Genomic DNA, 17,327 nt, shown 5'->3' on the forward strand with positions numbered 1-17,327 from the left:
TGCTTTTTATTCCTTCTACTGTGTTCTTCAATTCAGAAATTGTATTCTTCATTTCCTCTTGGCTCTTGTTGATAGTTTCTATTTCCTTTTTCATGATGATATAGTTTGCAGTGAGTTCATTGTAGTTTCCTTGTAGTTTCTGGTAGTTCTCTTTGAGCTCAGAGAGCTCAGTGAGCTTCCTGATGACCATTGCTTTGAACTCAGTATCTGATAGTTGACTTGCCTCTTTTTCAGTTAGCATTCTTTCTGCGACTTCCTCCTTTCCTTTCATTTGGGAATTGTTTCTTTGTCTTCCCATTGTTTGTGAGACTCTTCTTGTTGGCCTCTGCTTCTTAAATTGCTCTATTCTGACTCCCTGGGTTTATGATATGAACTTCTATGGTAGAATGCCAATGGGATTCGGTGGTGCTGTCTCCTTAATCTTCTGTGCTCACTGGTCTTGAGCTGACGTTTATGGGTTTAACACGGTCTAACTCTAGTCTTTTCAGCACTCCAGGTTTTGTTGTCTTACCTGTGGGAAAAAGAGAAAGGGGGGAAGAAAGAAAGGGGAAAAAAAAAAGATGGGAAGGAGGGAAAAAGGAAATAGAAAAGGAGGAAAGTAAGGAAGGAGGGAAGAAGGAATAAAGGAAGATCGGAGGCAAGATAAGAAGGAATTTTAACAAAAATTAAAACATAGAAATAGATAAAAGAAGGCAGGAAGAAGACATAAAAATGGTAAAGGATGGGAGGAAGAAGGAATGAAGAAAAAAAAGAGAGAGGAAGAAGGAATTCAGGGGGAAAGGAAGAAAGGAAAAAAAAAAAATCTTCTGCTGGCTTTAAACCGGTCAGGTTAGTTCTGCTGGTCGTCCTGTCTGTGCAACGGGAGGGGGTGGTTGGAAGGATTGGTTTCACTTTTCTCCCTTCCTGGGCCACACTCTTCACTGTTGTTCAGCCTGCAGTCTCCTCTAGCCCTGCAGCTCCCCTCTGCTGGGTGTTCTGCCTTTGTCCTAGAGAGCTAGTAGGCCCTGCAGGGCTCTGTGCGCAGGTGTTAGGTAGGCGTTGTAGGTGTGGTCCCTGGCAGGCAATCAGGCTGTTGATCAGCCAATCCAGCAGCTTTGTTCTTGGGACACGTGCGCGCGCAGCAGGGGGATCCAGCCGCTTAGGGTTTGGGAAGCTCTCAAGCGGCTTTGTGCTTGGAGCGTGCAGCCGGCCAATCCAGCCGCCCTGGGCTTGAGTCTCTGGGGCGGGCGGGGCTGCCCTGGGACTGAATCACGTGGCACTCGGGTCCCAGGTTTTGGGCCTGTGGGTGGAGCAGCTAACCTCTGCTCCAGATGCTCTCGGAGGTTTCAGGTGTGGGCGCCCCTCCGGGGTTTCATTTGTGTGCCCCCAGTTCGCTAAACGCGTGCGCGCAACCGGGCCTCAGGTGAGCGCCAGGGCTGCTTCAATGTTATATTTCTTTATGCTGTTATTTAAAAAATCAAATAGAAGGAAAGTTTCAAAAAGTTACACTTATTCTGTATTTTAACTTGCATGTGTAATTATAATTATTCATACTTCTTATTTATGTGAATTAAGTTACCCTCTGGTGTCCTACCATCCTGGAAACCTCCATTTAATATTTCTTGTAGAGTTGATGGACTAGTAACAAATTTTCTCTGTGTTGGTTGGTCTAAGATTGTCTTATTTTTACTTCATTTTTGAAAGATAGTCTTACTGGCTACAGGCATTTTTGTTATCTACCATTTGCTTTCATATTTTGAGAGGGAGAGCCCACTGCTTCTGGCTTTAACTATTTCTTATTAAGAGCATTTGATTACTTTCCTTGAGAATCCCTTGTACATAATGGGTCATTTTTCTCATGCTGCTTTCAAGACCTCTATCTTTGGGTTTTAACAATATGATGTGTCAAGGTGCAGATATCTTTATGCTCCATAGAAATAACTGAGATTCTTGAACATGTAGATTAATGTTTATCATCAAATGTGGTGTTTTCAGTCACTATTTCTTAAATGTCTGTTCTGCTCCTTTCTCTTTCTTCCAGAAATGCAAATCCCCTAAACAATTAAAAATGGCTTTTTAAGCATAAAATTTCTTGTGTTTGCTTGATGCTAGCCTGATATTTCCTTGTTGTCTTGTTAACTACATGATAATAATTGAATTAATGTTTTGAAGTTGCATCCCATTTTTTTGTCTGCAGTGGTAGGAATGACCCAAGCTAGTTTTGGGGAAAGAACTCTTAGTTGTAAGAAATTGAGGGATTACTTACTTTGCATAAATACTATGTAAATATTATGAGATGAATTTTATCTCTCTGAAACTCACAGGTTGAAGCCTACAACCTCAAAACCTCAGAATGAGGCTGTATTTAGAGAAAGAGCAATTCGAAGACGTAATTCAATTAAACTAAAGTTGTTATGCCCTGGCCAGGTGGCTGAGTTTGTTGGATTGGTTGGAGCATCTTCCCTCACACCAAAAGGTTGTAGGTTTGATTCCCCATCAGGGCTCATACTTAGGTTTCAGGTTCAATCCCCTGTTGAGGTGCATGCAGGGCACAACCAATCAATCTCTCTCTCTCAAATCAATAAACATATCCTTGGTTGAAGATTTAAAAAAATGAAACTGTTAGGGTGAACTCTAATTCAATGTGTTTAATGTCCTTACAGAATGTAGACGTTATGACAGACAGGCTGACACAGTTGTGCATGCACAGAGGAAAGTCCACGTGAGAACACAGGGCGAGGAGACCGACCATCTTTATGAGGAGAGAGGCCTCAGAAGCAACCCATACTGGAGGCACCTTGGTTTTAGACTTCAGTCTTCAGAACCGTGAGAAAATAAATTGTCGTTTAAACTACCCACTCTGTGATATTCTGTCGTGGCAGCTTTAACACATTACTTCAATAAGGGCATCAGTTTTATGTTGTTTGTTGAGTAATTACAATATTTGTAGTTTTTGTGAGTTTGAATCTGTTGTCTTTTGTGTCTGCTGGCTATGTTCACGGTGTCATTTCTGGTCCTCTTTGACACAGGGATGGCTAAGGTGCTTTAAAAAACTAGGGATAACTTTAAACTTAGGATAAAAGGACCAAACCAAATAAAAAGCTTCCTTTCCTGTCAAATGCCTGGAAAAAAAAAAAAAGACTATGAAAGGACCAACTTAGATTGATGATTGATTTCAATACTTGCATCCTTGAACCACCCAATCACTAATAATAGTACAAATGGCAACTGTGTGGTCTACATTCTTTAGAACTTACCCCTTTTCAGCTCATTTTAGTTAATATCTTCTATCAGACTACTGTGCAGCAATGTTTTGCTTTATTTTTCATGTTTTCAGAAGTTCAAAATGACAAGAGAAGCAAACCCTTGTGACCGATAAAGCTTCATACTTTACATAAATTAACTGTAGTGTGGTAATTCCCTCTATCTATTTAGTTGACCAAGGCCTTTAAAACATTGTAAATATTTTATTGACTATTTTAGTTCTATTTGCTTACACTGGGAATTTTTTTTAAAATATTCATTTCTTTTTATTGCTTATGCTATTACAGTTGTTCCCAATTTTTCTTCCTTTCCTCGTCTCCAGCCAGGCCCACACTCTCCCTAAGTCCATGTAATGTTGTTGTCCATATCCATGGGTTGTGCATAAACGTTCTTTGGTGAATCCCTTCAGCATCTTCTGTCCCATCTCCCTCCATGCCTGTAGCCACTGTCAGTCTGTTTCATGTATGTAAGCCCTGCTGCGGTCCTGTTTGTTAGTTTATTGTGTTCATTAGAGTCCATGTGCAAGTGAGATCACATGGCATCTGCCTCTCCCTGACTGGCTTAGTTCACTGAGCATATTATTCTCCAGGTCCCTCCACGCTATTGCAAAATGTGAGAATTTCTTCTTTTTTGCTTCATAGTATTCCATTGTGTAAATACACTGCATCTTTTTAATTATCTCACATACCATTATTGGATATTAGAAGCAATCATTCCATTGCCTATTTTTTTCTTTTTTTAAAGTTGATCTTTCTCTACTTTTTTTTAGTGTGATGCCTTTTTATTTTATCTTATTTTTTGTTTTATGTGTAATTAATTTTAAAATGTGTTTTATTTTCTTTTGCATTTTTATTGTTCAAATACAGTTGTCTCCATTTTCCCGCTACCACTTTCCCCCACCCAACCTACACCCCCCATATCCTCACCTCCCACTCTCAATCCTTCCCCTCTTTGGCTTTGTCCATGGATCCTTTATACATGTTCCTTGAAAACCCTTTCTCTTTTTTCCCATGTTATTGTCCCCCACTCTGGTTACTGTCAATTTGTTCTTTATTTTAATGTCTGTAGTTATATTTTGCTTGCTTGTTTGTTTTGTTAATTAGGTTCCACTTATAGATTAGATCATATGATATTTTTCCCTCACTGCCTGGCTTACTTCACTTAGCATAATGCTCTCCAGTTCCATCCATGCTGTCATGAAGTGTAGGAGTTCCTTCTTTCTTCCTGCTGCATAGTATTCTGTTGTGTAAATGTAGCATAGTTTTTTGATCCACTCCTTTACTGCTGGGCACTTAGGTTGCTTCCAGTATAACCTATTGTAAATTGTGCTGCTATGAACATTAGGGTGCATAGGTTCTTTTAAATTGGTGATTCAGGATTCTTAGGGTATAATCCCTGCAATGGAATTACAAGATCAAAAGGCAGTTCCATTTTTAGTTTTCTGAGAAAATTCCATACTGTTTTCCACAGTAGCTGCACCAGTCTGCATTCCCAACAACAATGTACTAGGGTTCCCTTTTGTCTACAACCTCACCAGCACTTATTATTTGTTGATTTGTTTATGATGGCCATTCTGACTGGTTTGAAGTGGTATCTCATTGTGGTTTTAATTTGCATCTTTCTGATAGCTAGTGATGCTGAGCATCCTTTCATATGTCTCTGGGCCCTTTGTATGTCCTCCTTGGAGAACTGTCTATTCAGGTTATTTGCCCATTTTTAAATTAGTTTGGGTGGTTTGTCTTTCTGGAGTGGAGTCTTGTGAGTTCTTTATATTTTGGAGATCAGGCCCTTGTCTGAGGTATCATTGGCAAATATAGTTTCCCATACTGTTAGTTCCCTTTTCATTTTGCTGATATTTTCTTTAGCCATGCAGAAGCTTTTTAACTTGATAAAGTCACATTTGTTTATTCCTTCCTTTACGCCCCTTGTTCTAGGGGACATATTAGTGAAAATATTACTGCGTGGAATATCTGAGATTTTCCTGCCTTTGTTCTCCTCTAGGACTTTTATGGTGTTGCAACTTATATTTAGGTCTTTTATCCACCTTGAGTTTATTTTTGAGGATGGTGTAAATTGGTCATTCTCTATTTTCTTATAAAATCCTTCTGCTATAACATAGAGAATATTCATTCTTTTTACCTTTGACTTATTTTTCCTTTATATATTTAATATTTGTTCTCATCATTGGGGTCCCAGAGGCCCCGTTATGCACTAAGGATCTTGATTTCTCTCTTCTGGAAAAGTTTTCTCTTGAAATGTTAGTATATCTGTGGGGAAAATTGTGGTCTCAGGAGAGAAGTACTCATTGGCACAATGGCAAGCCAGGTAATCGAGGTTTGTACCAAGTAACAGAAACACACTGGGCCTTCTTTGCACCATGGCTCCTACTGAATACAGGTCACCCACAGATCACACATGCTCACCTGCTGCAATTCCGGACAATTATTCCTCAAGGACTTCAATGTTTATCTCAATTCTTTTAAAACTACCAATCCTTAGGTTCATCGCTCTCCGTCTTCATGGTGCATTGACCTCCCAATATTATTGTTCCATCCCAGACCGTATTATACCAAGACATCATTTTCCTTTTCACCAAACAAGAAATTCTATTTGTTGGTGTAATAATGCTAAATTCAGATTCTAATATTTTCACCTAGAAAAATAAAATAAAATAATCATTTAATTTCCTCAATTTTTTAATCTCCCAAAACAATAAAGTTGTACTTTACTTACTTATCTATTATTATCCTAATACATAGCATGTCTTTATTTGTTTAAATACATCTACACCAACAAACGATTCACTTCCTCTTAATTGGAAAATCAGTCTGAATTGTCATGCATTCTCAGTACTTAAAATATTGACATGTAGCAGATGTTGTGTTAATAAGTATTGTTATATTGTTGGTTTTCTTCATTAGCTATACATGTGATGTATGTCCTAGCTATTTAGCAGATTCTACTTGTAAATGTTTTAAACTCTGTTTTAAGTTATCTGAGTGAAGTGTTTATAGAAGTTTCCATATTCAAAGTATGTACGAGATGCCAAATCCAGCTTTAGAAATTATAGGGTACTTTTTTGTAGCAACATCCGTAAGTATCTTACCATGCTGGCTTTTTAGCATGTATTTCTTGTGGTTTATTATGGAAACCAATAATTAAGTCATTTATCAGTGAAAAGTACATTCAGTTTTGGATGAATCAACTACTTAGTGAAATATTAAAACATCATAATTTATCAAAGTATTAATTTCATATGAAATATGGTGTACTTGAGAAACCACAAGTTGGTTGATGCATGTAATAGGTAAGAAATTTATTCTGTAATGCACTATGCTAATAGTACTGGATTTTAATTGTCCATTGTCACGCAAACTTCTTATCTTATACCCTGTGATTTCCTGTCTCTAAGTGGGGTTAAAACTGAGTGCCAATAAAGAAATGTGAGTTTCATAAGAAGGCTAACTACTTTTTACTTTTCTCCTTTCTGTTTTTCTCAATATAAATACACACATACTGATAGGAAATCAAATATTTCAGATATAGCAATCACCTATTTCTGACCAGAAAGGACATCTTTAGAGAAGATTATTAAGTGGCCAGGTTTTTGCATATTGCAATAGTAATGGGATCTATTTTTGATTAATGAGAACTGAATCAAGGAACAGAACAATTAGAGAAACTGAGACCCTTTCAAATTCTAACATTAACAGTAATAATAATCATAGAAACATTCTAAAATAAATAAATCTACATTGCCCAATAACTGAAATAACTTGTAAATGGTACAGAAAAGATATTTGCTAAGTTAGCAGTGTTTATGTATTGAAAACTAATTTATAGGGTAACACTAATTACATCTAATTTTTATCAATATATTTATAACATACTCTGTTTCTCATGTCATAAAATATTAAGAAAACACTATTATTTCTTGGCCTATCAATTTCTCCCCCCAAAATCACTTTGGAATATTTTACTGTATGAAAGTACTATATCACATGAATCTTGCCCTGAGTGTCATTTTAAATTTACTGAATAGAAAATTTTGCTTAAATGTAATATAAAATAATATAAAATATGACAAAAATAATAACTGCAATATATATCCTGGATTCTGTGGTATACTTAAGCAAGACCAAGTTATACTGATAGGATATTTGAAGATTTTAAAGTGGTTCTGGAGCTTCTTCCATTTTATAATTTAACATTATGGAAGAAGATGTGTATTAAGTAATACTACTCTGACGTCCTACTCTTGTATCACTTTCTAATAACCCAGTGCTTCTGGGGATCTTGGAGCAAGCAGCTCATGACTTTATATATAAAATCAATTCCATAAACCATCCTAATTCTGTTTATCCCTAAGTTTACTTTCAAATTCAAATTTATTCACTCCACTTGCTGAATTCTACAGTCAGGAACCTGACTAAGTCTATATCCATTTTCTTTGCTAGTGAAATATTCAATACCCTGGAAGGTCATATCAATACTCTTTCAGAGGCCGGGACCATTAGTTTTTGCACAGATACTATTAGTGACCATTATCAAGCAGCTTTGTTACTGCATGACATGAAAGGGCTGATGGTTCTAGTAAACATGCTGATTTACCTGGAAAGCCCCATGAGAACTGGTGTTATTTTTGACAAATGGAAATGTGCATATTTTGATCTCCTCCACTGTCAAGATATAAACTTTTACGAGGAGTACATTTAAAGAAAATATAATGGTAATACCGTTTCACTTTCATATCTTCTTCTGTTATCTAGTTTCTCATGTTTCTAAAAGATCCTCTTCTTCTTATAATCTTGCAATTTATAAATCAATAAATTAATCAATGTATTAATCTTGCATAAATTGACATTGTTAATTGACCACAACTAGTTGGAAACAATAACTAAGCACAGGAGTCTGGGTGCATCGAGTTCCTGATAATCCATTGGGCATAAAGGTGAATTCTGATAGCTAGTAAAAACCACTTTTATGTCACATTGTTTTTACTTTCTGAAAAACAAATACTTTTCAAGTACACTTGTGATTTTACAAGTCTTTGTTAATCATGATAGATTAATTCATAGGTATATTATGTGGCAGATTTTAAAACCTAAAATATAAGATCTTTTAAAATTTAGAATATGAAAAGAGGTCATGTATTTTTATAAATTTGTCATGCTTCTTAATATACAAGGTCTGCCCAGAAGGTATCCAGCCATGTAATATGAAAAATCGAAACATTCATTGAAAAAGATACAAGATAAGGAAACATTGTACACAGGACAATGACACTCAGTCTCCTTCAAAGTAGGCACCTCGGGACCTCACACAGTTCTCCCAGTGTCTTTTCCACTATTCAAAACACTCTGCAAAACCCTTTGCTGGAATTTCCATCAGCTGCCCCCTCATATTTTCCTGAATCTCATCTACAATCTGAAATCTCTTTCCTTTCAAAGGTGATTTTAGTTTTAAGAAAAGTCAGAAGTCAGAAGGTGCCAAAGCTGGGCTGTAAGGGAGACTGTGTCGCCTGGGTGATTTGATGTTTCACTAAAAAAATCTCTGTATGAGACATGACACACATGCAGACGCATTGTCGTGATGAAGCTGCCAGTCACCAGTTGCCCACAGCCATGGCCTCCTCAATCACATGAATAGTTTCCGCAGAGGATTGTTCAAGCTTAGAGCAAAGTGTGATGCAGATTCAATGCTCTACTCGTTCAGTCATTTTGAATGCAATGGCCACACAGTACACATGCTCACTCAACTGTGTCTACTCCCCCCACTGACTAGTACAGAGAAGCCGTCATTGTTCACACATGTGCATTCCAGTCCACTCTCCTTGGCTGACAGGTTACATCAATGTCACATACACTGCTCTCATTATATTAACAATGGCTGGACATTTTCCAGACAGATTATATTTTATATACATACATTTATGTATATTTTATATATATTTATATATAATATAGAGTGAGATATATACATCCCACATTATAGAGAGATATAGACATGTATATACACACATATATATCTCACGATATCTAAGGTTGTACACAAACATTTAAAAAAAAAACAACTTTAACAAAAATGCTATCTAACATTTGAAGTAAAGCCACATAATTTTCCAGACAGAATAGACTCATGATTACTTGCAGGCTTGTGAAAATTATTCATTGGGTTTTGGAAACCAGAGTTCCCAAATCATGGTTTACTAAAATTGAAAGTTCATCATTTTTAAAGTCATTAACAGTCTTATTTTACTTCATACTCCCTCCCTTTCCTGTACGTACTTATTATTATGGTTGTCAATTATCTTCTTAACTGTACGACTTTAATACAGGTAGCTCTACTATTAACAAATTGCTCAGAAGCTGCTAATAGCTCTCCAGAGAGCACTTGTCTCACCCTGTAGCTCCCACCTTATCAAAAGGTCACATTAATTATATCGCCCTTACGGAGAGGAAATCAACATGTCAGTCAGAGGGCTTCACAATTGTGCTTCAGGTAGAAGATGAAGAGTGAATCAGTCATATTTAGTGTCCCGAAGTAGCCCATTTGCATTGAACTCTTGTAAGTGCAATTAATGTTAATGACACAAGAAATCACACTTATACTTATTGGTTTATTTATTTTTTGACAAATGCTAGTTTGACATTATTTTATGTTTATAGTTGTAAAATATCAGATGCCAGTTAAAAATAACTTCAAGGAATCCTTTTAAAATGGTTTCAAAAGAGCAAGGATTTCATTGTGCAAGTAGTGAGGCTTCATTTATCACTTGAATCTCCAGGTAATTATGCACATAAATTTATTTCTGATTAATCTTCTCTTGCTTTCATGTGCTCTGCATTCTTGGGATCATAGCCTAGGAACTAATTCTGAGAAAAGCCAGGACAGCAGCAAAGAAAAACTATAAGGATATTGAGTGTTTAGTTATTATTAATATACTTTATCTGGGCAGCTAAATAATTTTTATTTATTTTTTTCAAATGAATTCAACATGCCATTTACCAATTTTCCTGGTCAATATTCTAACATTAATAAATTATCTTCCATGCAAGAAACAATTATCCATTTGTTCATCAGCATTACATCATGATTTAAGGACTTATTGATGACTTAAACTGTGGATCAAACCTATTTATAATGATTTTGCATTATTTTGGCCAAATAATGGACTATGTATGTGTTATGGTCCTAGTAGAACACAGGAAGCATACATATTTTCAAGACAATTTAAAGACTTTTTTTTTCAGTTTTTAAATTATTTTATTGTTGTTCAATTACATTTATCTGCATTTTCTCCTCACCCCTCTACCCCACCCCAGCCAAACCCACCTCCCTCCCCTGCTTCCACCCTCCCTCTTTGTTTTGCCCATGTGTCCTTTACAGTAGTTTTTGAAAACCCTTCTCCCCAATATCCCTTCCCCACTCCCATCTAGCTATTGTTAGATTTTCTTAACTTTAATGTCTCTGGTTGTATTTTGTTTGCTTTTTTCTTCTGTTGATTATGTTCCAGTTAAAGGTGAGATCATATGGTATTTGTCCCTCGCCGCCTGGCTTATTTTGCTTAGCATAATGCTCTCCAGTTCCATCCATGCTGTTGCAAAGGGTATAAGCTCCTTCTTTCTCTCTGCTGCATAGAATTCCATTGTGTAAATGTATCATAGTTTTTTGATCCACTGATTTGCTGATGGGCACTTAGGTTGCTTCCAGCACTTGGCTATTATAAATTGTGCTGCTATGAACATTGGGGTGCATAGGTTCTTTTGGATTGGTGTTTCAGGGCTCTTAGGGTATAATCCCAGCAGTGGAATTGCTGGATCAAAAGGCAGTTCCATTTTTAGTTTTCTGAGGAAATTCCATAAAAAGAGACCATTTATATAATTGGAGAGTTAAGGAGAAACAATAAAAGATAATGTAGCTTTGCTGTTGAAATAATAGTGCCTGGGCATCTTAGCCCCAAAAGATTACAGAACTGGGCAAAGAGCAGTTATTGTGACTACGGTTCTGGAACACAGTCCACTCCAATGATGGCAGAGAGGAAGCTGTGGGGTAAACACCTTCATGTCACCCTTTTCTTTGCTTCTAATGTTGGACTGCCTTTTGGCAACACTTTTCCCAAAGCAGAATCTAGAGAGACCACTGGTGTAGTCCATATAGGTCAGCTGTCTAGGACGGACAGTGGAGTAGAACAGGCTGAGAATTGCTCTGAAAAGCCAAAATAAAGAGGGCCATTTTGGAGACTGCGTTCATCAATTTCTAATTGTCAACTGGAACGCAGCCGGACACGGTACCATCAGAATCTGAGAAGTGCAAGGAGTCGAGTAAGAGCAGGAGGACTGCAAGCCAAGTTGTAACCATTGTGGTTTTTTTAAAAGAAAAGTGAAAAGATTCAGAGAAAGTCAGCTAGCAAAAATAATTACATACTTGGGAGAAAACAGGTTAAAAACCCTGAGCTTTAAGAAAGATCAAAACTTGATATCAAGCCTACAATCTTAAAATCAAGATTGTCGAGGCAAACCTCTTAGGAGTACGAGTTGTAGGCTGTCCTACTGGGAAAACTGAAGTGGTTACATACACCTGAGCCTAATTTTTCTCAGCTATTTGATTCTGATAGGGTAAAGGCATGTGAGGCAGGAAGATGGAAACGAGAATCCTGAATTTACGCTGCATGCAGAACAGTTGTCTGTGATATATATTTTCCTTTTCTTTTACATTTCAAGCTTACTTTTCTTTTCTATACAACACTCCCTTCTTCCCATGTCCATTGATAATTTAAAAACCATAATTATCATTTATCTGCAAATCTAATAATTGCAGGGCATAGCTACTCTAATTTTTACTTCCTTGTAATGAACTCTTAATTATATCCTAGATTAAATGATTTACAATTAGTTTTTGATGTATTAGAGACTCTTCTTTATATGATATCTTGAACCCAATTTCAACTGGGATTTTATTCATGATAACATATTGTAATAATGTGTTCATTAATACATCTAGCCATTCAACTTGAAGGACACATTACTCCCCATAGCCACGTGGACACTCTCGCGGCTCTCTCATTATTCAAATGCAAGTCTCACCACAAGAGAAACCTCAGAGGAAGAGAGAAAGCTCTATTTCCAGCTCTTCTGCACTTGAAGGGAAGATTAGCGCCTCTTAGAGTGATTTCTATAAATACTTGTTGGATAAAATTTCAATTTACCTACTTGTAAACATCATATCTAATTGTGTACTGTTCATTATATTTTCACTAAGTAATATTTTTGGTGAAGGGCTTCATTTAAAAAGTTTTTACAAAAGGCTTTATTGTTCCTAAAATAAGCCCAGTTGATAAAATAAGGAAATTCAATTAAATGAATTCCTGTGCTGCATTTAGTAAACATGAGACACCAAGTGAAAGCATTTTACAGATATACTTTTGCCATTAAAAATACAATTACATTGCATTATTTTGTTTGTATTTAATTAAATCTCTGCTCTGTCTCATTATCAGACGGTGGTTTTCTTTGCCAATCAGATTTGTCAAGCTGGGACCAAGTAAATATTTGCAACCACCTGAATTTTAAAATTAAATCCTGACATTTAAAAATAGAAATATTTAATACTGATACTAGTGGAATATTGAAGTTTTATATCAGAAAGCTTCCCAGATTAACTGTGATTTAAAAAAAAATTTAATATAGTTATCTGTGGAGAAAATATGTCTTAAGACTTTTTTACAATCAATTTTCATTTATACAAATATAAGGTTGATATGTATATTCTTGAAAAAAATAGAAACTAAAATACCTTAAACTTATTATTAGTTTTTTAATTTTAATTTTTCATAGGATGCCAAATCATTTTGAATTTCAGAATGTGCTAATGAAATAATTCACTGAGTTCAGGCCTATAACAGGTAGTAGGTGTTTTTAATGGGATATACAAATATATACATGTGTATACTGTGAGATACTGCATAAAATAAATGTATAAATCCAGTTGTTAATTATACAGAGAAGAGAGAATAAAATGTAATAAAATAATGTATCCACTGTTTCACTTTAATTTTAGAATTTCAACTATAGTTTCTAAGCATGGAGATATTTTTATGATACCAGTGCTTTGGCAAAAACCTAGTTTGATTAAAGTTATATTTTCCTGATATTTATTTTCACATCATATTAAACATAACATAGCTTCCTGTTTTGTTCTCTTTTCATTTGAAATTGCTTCTCAAATAAGATGACTAGGAAGTCCCTCATTGATAAAGAAAAGCATTAATTAAATTAGCAAATATTTAAAAAAATATTAATTCAGATAAATAAAGAAGAACCCAAAACTTAAAGTACAAAAATGGCATGAGATTTTCACATAGTTTTTTAAAAATGTTTTTTTCTTAGGCCAGAAGTTAGAGGTCATTTAACTCTGTCAAGGTCTAGAATTTCATTCGTGAACTTATTTGAAACTAACTTACAACTCTGAGTGTCCATCAAATTTTTTACCAGAGACATGACTTGAAATTACCTGTCATAATAATGAGTATTTATCAAAATGAATTTGGATAGCTTCTTTAATTTTAGATTTATTCTTTGTCTCCAACTTCCAGTGTTTTCACTTCCTGCCTTATCAAAATCCTCTCCCTTCTATTTTTGAAAGCACATGGTTTTATCATAGTCTAATGTGGGAGTATTATTAGTCTCCCCACATTTCTTTCTCTGGAAAATTAGGACATTTTTAAAGAAAATGACCAGTATTCAATGTCTCTTCCTGCTAGGAATTTCTGAAATAGAAAGTAGGGGTCATAAAACATACTTTCCTGGTATGCTGGGTATTTTCTGTTTGTCCTTCCCGGCCCCCTCTTTACCCTTCATCATCTTTCCAGGGACCTGGGCCACTTCCCTTAACGGAAGATATTATTGAGCTGTTTGCTCTCTGACTCCCACTAGATTCAGTCAGTTGGAAGGACCCGTAACGAATTAGAAAATGAAGAGTAAAAAAAAAGTGAAGGCCTGGGCACCCCAGACTTTTCCCTCCTTGTTGCCATGGGTTTCTGTGTGCCTCTCCCAGAGGGACACAGAAAATCTCTTGTCAGATGAATTATCTGTTCAGCTATCCTCTCCAGCTTCCGGTATCACTCCCTTCACCTCCCTCAGCTCCTTATTGTTACTCGCCCTAATTCTCTGCTATCCTTTGTTGCTGTCCTTACCTACCACTTTGGAAGTATCATGCATTTAACTTTCATCAACTATTCTGTTCCATAATTAATCTTTTTTTGAAGAAGACTTACTGTTGCAACTACTTAAGAAAAACTGTGATGGGTTTATTTTTCTTAAGTGAGTTGGTTAAGCAAATATTCTCAAGAGTGAATTTTATATGCCAACCAAAAACACTGGGAAATATATACACAAACTTGATATTTTAGTTTGAAAAATTTGTATAGCTTGTAAAATCTGAATCAGGAAAATAGATGCTGCATTTTTGTTTGTTTTTTGAGAACAAGGCACCCTGTTTAGTTTGCATGTTGAATATTCTGTTTTGTCATACAAATATAACCTCTACCTTTTTCTATCTTTCTCTGTGCCGCAAGAGGCTGACACAATCATAATGTCCCATCTGGGCCCTCTTGCCTTCTGGCTTCAAGGTGATGTTGGTCAGTGGATGGCTACAGTAAGGGAGAAAAGGAATGGGAAATGATAGCTTGGGGGTATTTAGTATTGCTGCGCCTTCGTTGTTGCTCTGCGGTCCTAAAGACAGTAACGGTTCCCAATATTTCCACATGCCAGGAGTTTTACCATGTCCTTGGGGTTCCCTTATCTCTACCTGCCCCTTTGAAACTGTGTTCTCAGTGAAAGTTTTTCATTCACCAACTTGGCTGTGTGTTATTTGTTTCCTGCCAGAATTTTGACCAATGCAGCATTCAGTATCTGACTCAGTTAAAAATGTTTATATAAAAATAATGTCTGCATCTGATAATGAAGTAATTGCTTTACTTTCTCATAGTAGCAGAGTAGAAAATTTTCAACTTACAAAATGCACGCATTTTCTGTAATTCAGTTTTTGAAACAATTTAGAATTTAATGCAGATAATTTTTAAAACAATAAACAACAAAAAAGGAAAACAAAAACAAAAATAGCTGGGGCCGAGAGCCATGTCATATCGAGGGGCTTGAGAACCAGAGTGGCTGTATGGCTGGTATGTCCACGGAAGTCTCGATGTATACTTATTGTCAAGATTAAATTAATGATAGAATCCCCATTCATTAAAAAATCCTGTTTGAACAATCTGTTATATGGCCACTCTGGTCATATCACAATATTATTTTAATTTGTTAGTTAATATGAGAAATGTTTTATATAATTTAGAGCATTTTCAGTCTAAGGTAGTTGCTGAAGTGCAATTGGATTTGTGCAGGTAAGGAAACTGCCAGAGAAGATGGTTTAATTTCATATAAACTCTCCTTCAAAATAAATGTATGAGTCTATAACTCAGGGTGAAAGATCTGTCTATAAAGATATATGTTAATATCATTATTCTGTTAATTTCCATTTCCTGAAAAAATTCTTCAGCCTTCTGAGTCGCACAATAAATTGTGTGTCAAAGTTTGTGAGTCTCTGACCGTTCATTTCATAAAGAAGTAGATTTTAATGGAAATTTTAAATGTCTGCAATAAAATTTCTGAAGATCCAGTAGAATTGATATGTGCTTTTAGAGAATATGAAATAATATTGCACTTGGAATATCTTATGTTGAACCATGCTGTGATTTAAAAGTTCAGATATGCTTACAAAATGATCATAAACTTCAATACCACTGTATGTGAACTTTCAGTTTACTGTATTTTATAGGAAAAAAAACCCTAGCATTCCTCCCTGGAGACGTTTGTCAGAATCCTCTGCCCGTATAGAGATTGTTTGTTCATGGCCATAGACATCATTTGGATTTACTAATAATTGGACTTAGTAGCCTTTGGTGATTAACTGAATCTGATTACAGGAGAATCAGTATTTCTGATTTAACTCAGGAATAATTGTGACAAGTACCCTTTGCCACATTATACTTAGGAAATGTCTTAAAATATTTGAAGTGTGTCAAAATACATCAATCTCTTCAAATACAAAACTTCTGTCAAGGGCTAAAAATGTAATGGTTAAGGAGATGCAGTTCTTGAAGTTATATAGCAAATTGCCTTCACTTGTTCAATTTTAAAATTAGGGGGAGTATATCTTTAGATGGAATTCATTAATACACCTTAAAATTAAATACTACCATTGTCCTACTTAAAAAAGACATTCCATGTCATTACTGGTAAGTTGATTTTCTCATTTTTGATGAATAAAATTGGTCAAGACTTTTATAATACATTATTTTATTTTTAGTTGTTAGGAAGGATTGTATGATAGATCGTATTAATTTGTGGTATATTAAATATTTCAATATTGATGAATGCAGCTAATATTTTTATATGGATAACTGTGTTGGTTATCAATTTATTGTATCTAAGCTCCAAATTTACTCCTTTTGACTGCTCTGGTAAAATAGATTTGGCCCTTTAAATACCTTTTCTTTGTCAGCTGACCATGAAGCTGTCAGTGGAGGGTGGTATTGAGGTATGGAAGGCTAGAAAACTGGAATTGTGCTTCCTGGTTCTGATGTGCTCGCTTGGTAAGTTTGTGCATGGTTTCACCTGGACCTGGTTTCTGTAAGACTCAAGCTTCCCCAGTGCCTGCTTCCTCCAGTGCACGGTGGCCAGCAGTACCCAGTGAGGGACAATTACCTCTGGCACCCTGATTTGGGCAGTTTTGTAGCAGAGTGCCTCCTGCCAGCTTCTCCAGGACACCCAGCTTCTCCTGAGCTACATGGCAACTAGCAGAGCCCAATGGCCAACGCTCCCCTGGTAACTGAATTTGTTCAGTTTTATGTCAGAATATCTTCAGAGACATCTCTCGTGAGCAGCTTTCCATGGCACATTTGAGGGGAGAATTCTGGTACCTAACGACTCCATATTGGGCAGCATCATTTTATTTGTTAAAGAAGTAACAAATGCCAAAATTAACTTTGAATTACAGTGAGAAATAAAATTCAAAATGTGGAAGCT

Source organism: Desmodus rotundus, chromosome 1, assembly GCF_022682495.2.
Source record: "Desmodus rotundus isolate HL8 chromosome 1, HLdesRot8A.1, whole genome shotgun sequence".
In the NCBI taxonomy this organism is placed as follows: Eukaryota; Metazoa; Chordata; class Mammalia; order Chiroptera; family Phyllostomidae; genus Desmodus; species Desmodus rotundus.